The following is an 8,111-nucleotide window of genomic DNA, read 5'->3' on the forward strand; positions in this document are numbered from 1 at the left end:
CCAGATCTGGATCAAGGGTTCGCACGTGGATCGAGGCGGGGCCAGAGTTGCTCGCCAGAGATGAGGAAGAAGCTGGCCGGAGGGTCGGGGAGGCTCGCCGCAGTCGCGGGTCGGGCGGATCCGACCGGTGCCGGTCGCCGGAGCGGAGGCGGCGACGTGGGGCACGGGGGCGTGGGCGGTGATGCGCCGGTGGGAGGTGGCTGAGCTAGGGTGGCGGCGGCGCGGAGGGTCCGTTGGTGGCGGCGGCGGAAGGCGAGGCGGCAACGGGCGCGCTCGGGCGGCGGAGGAGCCGAGCCACGGGCGGCGGCGCGCGGCCCGGGTCGGGGCACGGGAGAGCCGACCACTGGCCAGGCAGGCCGGCGCGGTCGGTGGTTGGCGGTGCCACGTGGCGTAGTTTGATTGGCTGAGGGGGTGGCGGACGCGTTCGGTCGGCGGCGGACGTGTCCGGCGGCACGGAGGAGTGGCCTAGGGTTTTGGACTGCGGGAATTTCGGAGGGGGAGACCTATTTATAGATTCTGGGAGCCAGGAGAGTCCAAATGAGGTGCGGTTTTCGGCCACGCGTTCGTGATTGAACGGCCGAGAGGATGGAGGGGGTTTATCTGGGTTTTGGGCCACTTTGGAGGGGTGTTGGGCTGCAACACACACGAGGCCTTTACGGTTCCTCGGTTAACCGTTGGAGTATCAAACGAAGTCCAAATGGCATGAAACTTGACAGGCGGTCTACGGGTGGTGTACCAAGGCCGCTTGGCAAGTCTCGGGCCAATCCGAGAATGTTTAAAACTCGCACACGAAAAGAGGCAAAAAGGGACGCCGGAGGACATAGGAGTGCCGGAATGCAAAACGGACAACGGGGAAAAATGCTCGGTTGCATGAGACAAACACGTATGCAAATGCGATGCACATGATGACATGATATGTGATGCATGACATGGAAAAAATGCAAAACAAAGACAAAACCCAACCACGAGGGAATATCATAACATAGTGTCTAAAATGGCAAGAGTTGGAATACAAACATGGCAAGTTACATACGGGGCGTTACAACACTCCACCACTACGAAAGGCTCTCGTCCCGAGATCTAGGACTGGAAAAACTCCGGATATTCGAAACGGAGGTGGTCCTCGTGTTCCCAGGTGGCTTCACGGTCGGAATGGTGTGACCACTTCACTTTCAGGAATTTGATAGACTTGTTGTGAGTCTTGCGCTCAGTTTCTTCAAGAATAGCAACGGGATGCTCATGATAAGACAGGTCTTCTTGGAGATCAATCTCTTTAAAGTTGATGGTATGGTCAGGAGTCTTGAAACACATGCGAAGCTGAGACACGTGAAACACGTCGTGCATGTTTGCAAAGTTCGATGGAAGCTCAAGTTGATAGGCGAGATCGCCTCTTTTGCCAATGATCTTGAAAGGACCCACGTATCTAGGGGCAAGCTTCCCTTTGATATCGAAGCGACGAGTACCTTTCATTGGAGAGACACGGAGGTAGACATGGTCTCCGATCTCAAAAACCAAATCACGATGCTTGCTATCGTAGTAACTCTTCTGGCGCGATAGCGCGGCTTTGAGATTTTCACGAATGACTTTGCACATTTCTTCAGCCTCTGCGATCAAGTCATTGCCAAGAAGTTGACGTTCACCAGTCTCTGGCCAGTTAAGAGGAGTACGACACTTTCTACCATAGAGAATCTCGAATGGGGCCTTGCCCGAACTCGCTTGGAAGCTGTTGTTGTAGGAGAACTCGGCATATGGAAGACAATCTTCCCACTTCATACCGAAAGAAATGACACATGCCCTGAGCATATCTTCAAGAATTTGATTTACTCGCTCGACTTGGCCACTAGTTTGAGGATGAAAGGCTGTGCTGAAGCGAATGCTGGTGCCCATAGCCTTCTGAAAGGAGTCCCATAACTTAGAAGTGAAGATGCTTCCATGATCTAAAGATATCAACTGCGGAATGCCGTGCAAAGAACAATCCTGGAGGTATATAGCTCTGCCAACTGAGCTGCTGTGATAGATTCTTTGATAGGAAGAAAATGCTCGGATGCATGAGACGAACACATATGCAAATGCGATGCACATGATGACATGATATGGGATGCATGACATGGACAAAATGCAAAACGAAGACAAAACCCAACCACGAGGGAATATCATAACTTAGTGCCGAAAATGGCAAGAGTTGGAATACAAACATGGCAAGTTACATATGGGGCATTACAACATCACATGAGGCTTTGTAAGCACCACTTGTCTTGTTGTGAAGCTCTTCTTTATCCTTGAGTGACATCTCATGAGCAATAATTCTTCCAATCACTTCTGTTGGCTTGAGAACTTTGTAATTGTGCATCATTTGGATCAATGTGCACATGGTATCATATTTTCCATCCAAGGCTCTTAGGATCTTCTTGATGATGAATCTATGATTCATCTCTTCACTTCCTAAGCCGGCAATCTCATTTGTGATGAGAGCAAGCCTAGAGTACATTACAGTGACACCTTCCCCATCCTTCATTTTGAACTTGTCAAGCTGACTTTGAAGCACATACAATTTGGATTCCTTGACGGAGTCGGTACCCTTGTGCATATCAATCAAGGTATCCCAAATTTCCTTAGCATTCTCAAGACGACTGATTTTGTTGAATTCTTCGGGGCACAATCCGGTGAAGAGGATATCGCAAGCTTGAGCATTGTATTGCAGCAACTTCAACTCTTCTGCGGTAGCTTCATGATTTGGTTCTCTTCCATCAAAAAATTCACCTTGCAAGCCAATACACACAATAGCCCAAACGGTGGGGTTATGTCCAAGAATATGCATTTTCATCTTATGCTTCCAACTAGCAAAATTAGTACCATCAAACTAAGGACCTCTACGGTGGTAATTTCCCTCGCTAGACGCCATACTCTCCTAGGTTGTGAAACCAAGGCTATGATCACCAAAAGCTATGGAAATCAAGGCAAATGGAGACCGTAGCTCTGGTACCACTTCTAGGATCGAATGTATGTCTAGAGGGGGGGTGATTAGACTACTTGACCAAATAAAAATCTATCCTTTCCCCAATTTTAAGTCTTGGAAGATTTTAGCAACTTAGAACAAGTCAAGCAATCAACCTACACATGCAATTCTAACAGTATAGCAGCGGAATGTAAATCATTGCATATGAAGGTAAAGGGAGGAGTTTACAGGGAGCAAACACAATGTAGACACAGAGATTTTTGGTGTGGTTCCGATAGGTGGTGCTATCGTACATCCATGTTGATGGAGACTTCAACCCACGAAGGGTAACAGCTGCGCAAGTCCACGGAGGGCTCCACCCATGAAGGGTCCACGAAGAAGCAACCTTATCTATCCCACCATGGCCATCGCCCACGAAGGACTTGCCTCACTAGGGTAGATCTTCATGAAGTAGGCGATCTCCTTGCCCGTACAAACTCCTTGGTAAACTCCACAATGTTGTCGGAAGCTCGAAGTGACACCTAACCATTCTAGGAGACACCACTCTCCAAAAGGTAATAGATGGTGTGTTGATGATGAACTCCTTGCTCTTGTTCTTCAAATGATAATCTCCCCAAGATTCAACTCTCTCTCGCAGATTTAGATTTGGTGGAAAGATGATTTGAGTGGAAAGAACCTTGGGAAGGCTAGAGATCAAGATTCTTGTGGTTGGAATGGAATATATTGGTCTCAACACATGAGTAGGTGGTTCTCTGTCAGAAAGTGTATGCTAGAATGGAGGTTGGGTGGAGGGGTATTTATAGCCTCCACACAAAATCTAACCGTTACACACAATTTACCAAACTCGGTCAGACCGATTTAGTTCAAAATGTGAACGTTAGGATTTTTGGTGGGACCGACATGTCAACTCGGTGGGACCGATTTCATTAGGGTTAGGGCATAACATAATCTCGGTGAGACCGATCACATAAACTCGGTGGGATGATTTCTGTAATAAGCAAAGAGAGAGTTGGTCAGGCAAACTCGGTGGGACCGAATTGCTCATTTCAGTGAGACCGAAACGTTACAAAAGGGAAACAGAGAGTGTGCATTGCGAACTCGGTGGGACCGATCGCTCATATCGGTTAGACCAAAATGTTATGAAGGGAAACAGAGAGTTTGCAATCCCATATCGATGAGACCGAACTGATTAGGGTTTCTAGCTATGGCTATGTCAAATGAACTCGTTGGCGCCAGATAGATCAAATCGGTGAGGCCGAGGTTGACTTTTAGTTTGATACATATGTGGATATGAGAAAGTGGTTGAGGGTTTTTGGAGCATATCACTAAGCATTTTGACCAAGCAAGCCATTAAGCTACACCTCATCACCTTTTAATAGTATTTGCTTTTCCTATGGGCTCAATGTGATCTTGGATCACTAAAATTAAAAAGTAGAGTCTTGAGTTTGAGCCAATGTGTGTCCTTAGCATTTTGAGGTTTCCACATTCCTAGTCCATCCCATGCCAATCATTGAACTTTCTGAAATGATCATCTTGGAAGAGCATTAGTTCAATGAGCTATATGTTATTAGGAATTACCAAAACCACCCAGGGATAGTTGCACTTTCAAGATTGACCCCCTCTCGATGGGAGGATCGTTGGTTATGACAATGGCCTCGATTTCTCCCTCCGGGAGGGAAGTTTCCCCAACAGAACAACTCCGCCGGATCCCTAGATTGCTTCTACCCAGGTTCCACCTCGAGATGGCGGCGGTTCATCCCCAAATCTTCGTTATTATTTTTTCAAGGTCAAAACCCTCCATATACCATAAGATGGGCACCCGAGACCGGTTCTTGGGTGTTGTCCTTACTTAGACAAACCTCCCACTTATGATTAACCCCTCTCGCAAGCATCTGCAACTACGAAAGAAGAATTAAGATAAATCTATCAATAGCATGAAACATGTGGATCCAAATCAGCCCCTTACGAAGAAACGCATAAACTAGGGTTTAAGCTTGTGTCACTCTAGCAACCCATCATCTACTTTTTACTTCCCAATGCCTTCCCCTAGGACCAAATGATGGTGAAGTGTCAGGTAGTCGACGTTCACATAATACCACTAGAGGAGAAACAACATACATATCATCAAAGTATCGAACAAATACGAAATTCACATGATTACTTATAACAAGACTTTTCTCATGTCCTCAGGAACAAATGTAACTACTCACAAAGCATATTCATGTTCATAACCAGAGGGGTATTAAATATCATTAAGGATCTGAATTATGATCTTCCACCGAATAAACCAACTAGCATCAACTACAAGGAGTAATCAACACTTCTAGCAACCCACATGTACCCATATGAGCTTTTGAGACAAAGATTGGATACAAGATATGAACTAGGGTTTGAGAGGAGATGGTCCCAGTGAAGATGTTGATGGAGATTGACCCCCTCTCGATGATAGGATCGTTGTTGATGACGATGGCTTCGATTTCACCCTCTGGGAGGGAAGTTTCCCCGGTAGAACAGCTCCGCCGGAGCCCTAGATTGCTTCTGCCCAGGTTCCGCCTCGAGATGGTGGCGCTTCGTCCCGAAAGCTTCCTTATTATTTTTTCCAGGTCAAAACCCTCCATATAAAAGAAGATGGGCACCGGAGACCTGACAGGGGGCCCACAAGCCCTAGGGGCACGCCCCCAGGCTTGAGGCCTCCTGATGTGTTCCCTCTGGTATTTTCTTCACCCAATTTGTTTTATATATTCCAAAATAATTCTTCGTCAATTTTCTGGACTTTTGGAGTTGCGCAAATAGGTGTCTCAGATTTGCTCCTTTCCGGTCTAGAATTCCAGCTGCAGGCATTCTCCCTCTTCATGTAAACCTTATAAAATAAGAGAGAAAAGGCATACGTATTGTACCATAATGTGTAATAATATCCCATAATGCAATAAATATCAATATAAAAGGAAGACGCAAAATGGATGTATCAACTCCCCAAGCTTAGACCTCACTTGTCCTCAAGCGAAAGCCGAAATTGTTGACGTTACCCTTGGATCTGTCCCCAACATATAGTGCTTGCCAAAAAGAAAAATTGTAAAAAGGAAAGGTGAAGCTCACCATGACTCCTGTATAAGGGTAGAAGATAAAGGTAAAATATAGGCCCTTCGCAGTGGAAAGTAGAGGTTGCCATGCGCTTTTATGGTTGGATGCACAAAATCTTAAGGCAAAAGAATGTCACTTTGTATTGCCGCTTGTGATAAAGAACTTTATTATGCAGTACGTCACTTTTATTTCTTCCATCTCACAAGTTCGTATAAAGCTTATTTTCTTCACACTAAAAGATCATACCTATTTAGAGAGCAATTTTTATTGTTTGCACCGATCACAACTTACTTGAAAGATCTTACTCAATCCATAGGCAGGTATAGTTGACTCTCATGGCAAAACCGCTTTAAGGGATGTTTGGACCCACAAGTAGTATCTCTACTTGGCGCAAAATATTTTTCTACCATGGAATGAGAAGCGAGATCAACATGTTGGAGGATCCATGACAATATAAATTCTATTCGGATATAAGAAAACATAACCCATTATGTTGTCTTCCTTGTGCAACATCAACTTTTTAGCATGTAATATTTTAATGAGTGCTCACAATCACAAAAGATGTCCAAATAGTATATTTATAGGAGAGACCTCTCTTTCTTTATTACTTCCTATTAATTGCAACAATGACCAAAACTATGTTTGTCAACTCTCAACAAATTTTATTCATCATACTCTTTATATGTGAAGTTATCACTCTCCATAAGATCATTATATAATCTTTTTATTTCTTTATTTCTTTTCTTTTTCTCAAGATCATAGCAAGAAAGCAAAGCCCTCGACTCAAAACTACTCTGTATTATATAACTCATGGACTCGATTACATAGTTGGAACACAAAGCAAAGCTCAATGACTAGATCATACTAAAACGTTATTCTACGAAACCGAGATATAACCAAAAGGATTAAACTAAGAAAAATGATAAAGGAAAAGATGTGATGGTGATAGGATACCAGGGCACCTCCCCACAAGCTTGGCAGTTGCCAAGGGGAGTGCCCATACCTAAGTATTTAGATCTCTTTCTTCAGAGATGGTGATGATGGACTTGATGATGTTGTTGTAGGCTTGCCCTTCTTCCTCAGCTTACACTTGAGGATGCAATTTTCCTCCTTCAGGTCATCGATCTCCTGCTCTGGTATTAATATCTTTTTTCATAATTCTTGCTTGTTCTATTGCAAAAGACCAAAAGGAATAAACTCGATCTTAGGTTTCTTTTCTTTATTTGAGAGACTTGACTTTTTGAACTCCACGTGCATGTCCCAGGTTGGGGTAGTGGGACATCTTCTTCATCGGAACTTGACTCTTCATTTCCCTTCATATCGTAGTCTTCTTCTTCCTCCATGGTCCAACAATAATGCTCCACATCCCTCTAAACCTTGGGGTCTAAAATGTAATTAGCTACATAGCTCTCTCCCTCTGAATCATGGGACGACATGCCTTCACATCTGTCAGAAAAGCAGTTCGAAACAAAAACAAGGGATTTTCCGTGGTACGGTGGTCAAAACCTTCGAGAGGTTTTATAATGAATTTTTACTGACCAAATGGTGTGTACTACAAGAAAACAGAGTCTGGAGGGCACACGGGGTGGCAACAAGCCAGGGAGGCGCGCCCCCAGGGCTTGTCGCCTCCTTGTGTACTTCTCGTACTACGTTTTGTTTTCCTAATTTTTTAAATATTCGAAAACAGAGTAAAATTGCCATCGGAAAAGTTTTGGAGTCGGTTTACTTATAATATCACATACCTATTCCTTTTAGGGGGCTAGAGCATACTGTAGGTCTCCCTTATGTACTCCTTTGGTGTTATGGTATTAATAATATTGGTTTCAACATTTATAGGAGTACCTGAGATATATTGTTTGATTCTTTGCCCATTCACCACCTTCGGCGTTGTTGATCTTGATGGCACCGGAATGATAAACCTCCTTGATAATGTAAGGACCTTCCCATTTAGAGACAAGTTTTCCTGCAAAAAATCTTAAACAAGAGTTGTATAGCAAGACATGGTCACCTACATTGTATTAACACTTTTGTATCCTTTTGTCATACCACCTTTTAACCTTTTCTTTAAACAACT

The sequence above is a fragment of the Triticum urartu genome, chromosome 6 (genome assembly GCF_003073215.2).
Source record: "Triticum urartu cultivar G1812 chromosome 6, Tu2.1, whole genome shotgun sequence".
NCBI classification, from domain to species: Eukaryota; Viridiplantae; Streptophyta; class Magnoliopsida; order Poales; family Poaceae; genus Triticum; species Triticum urartu.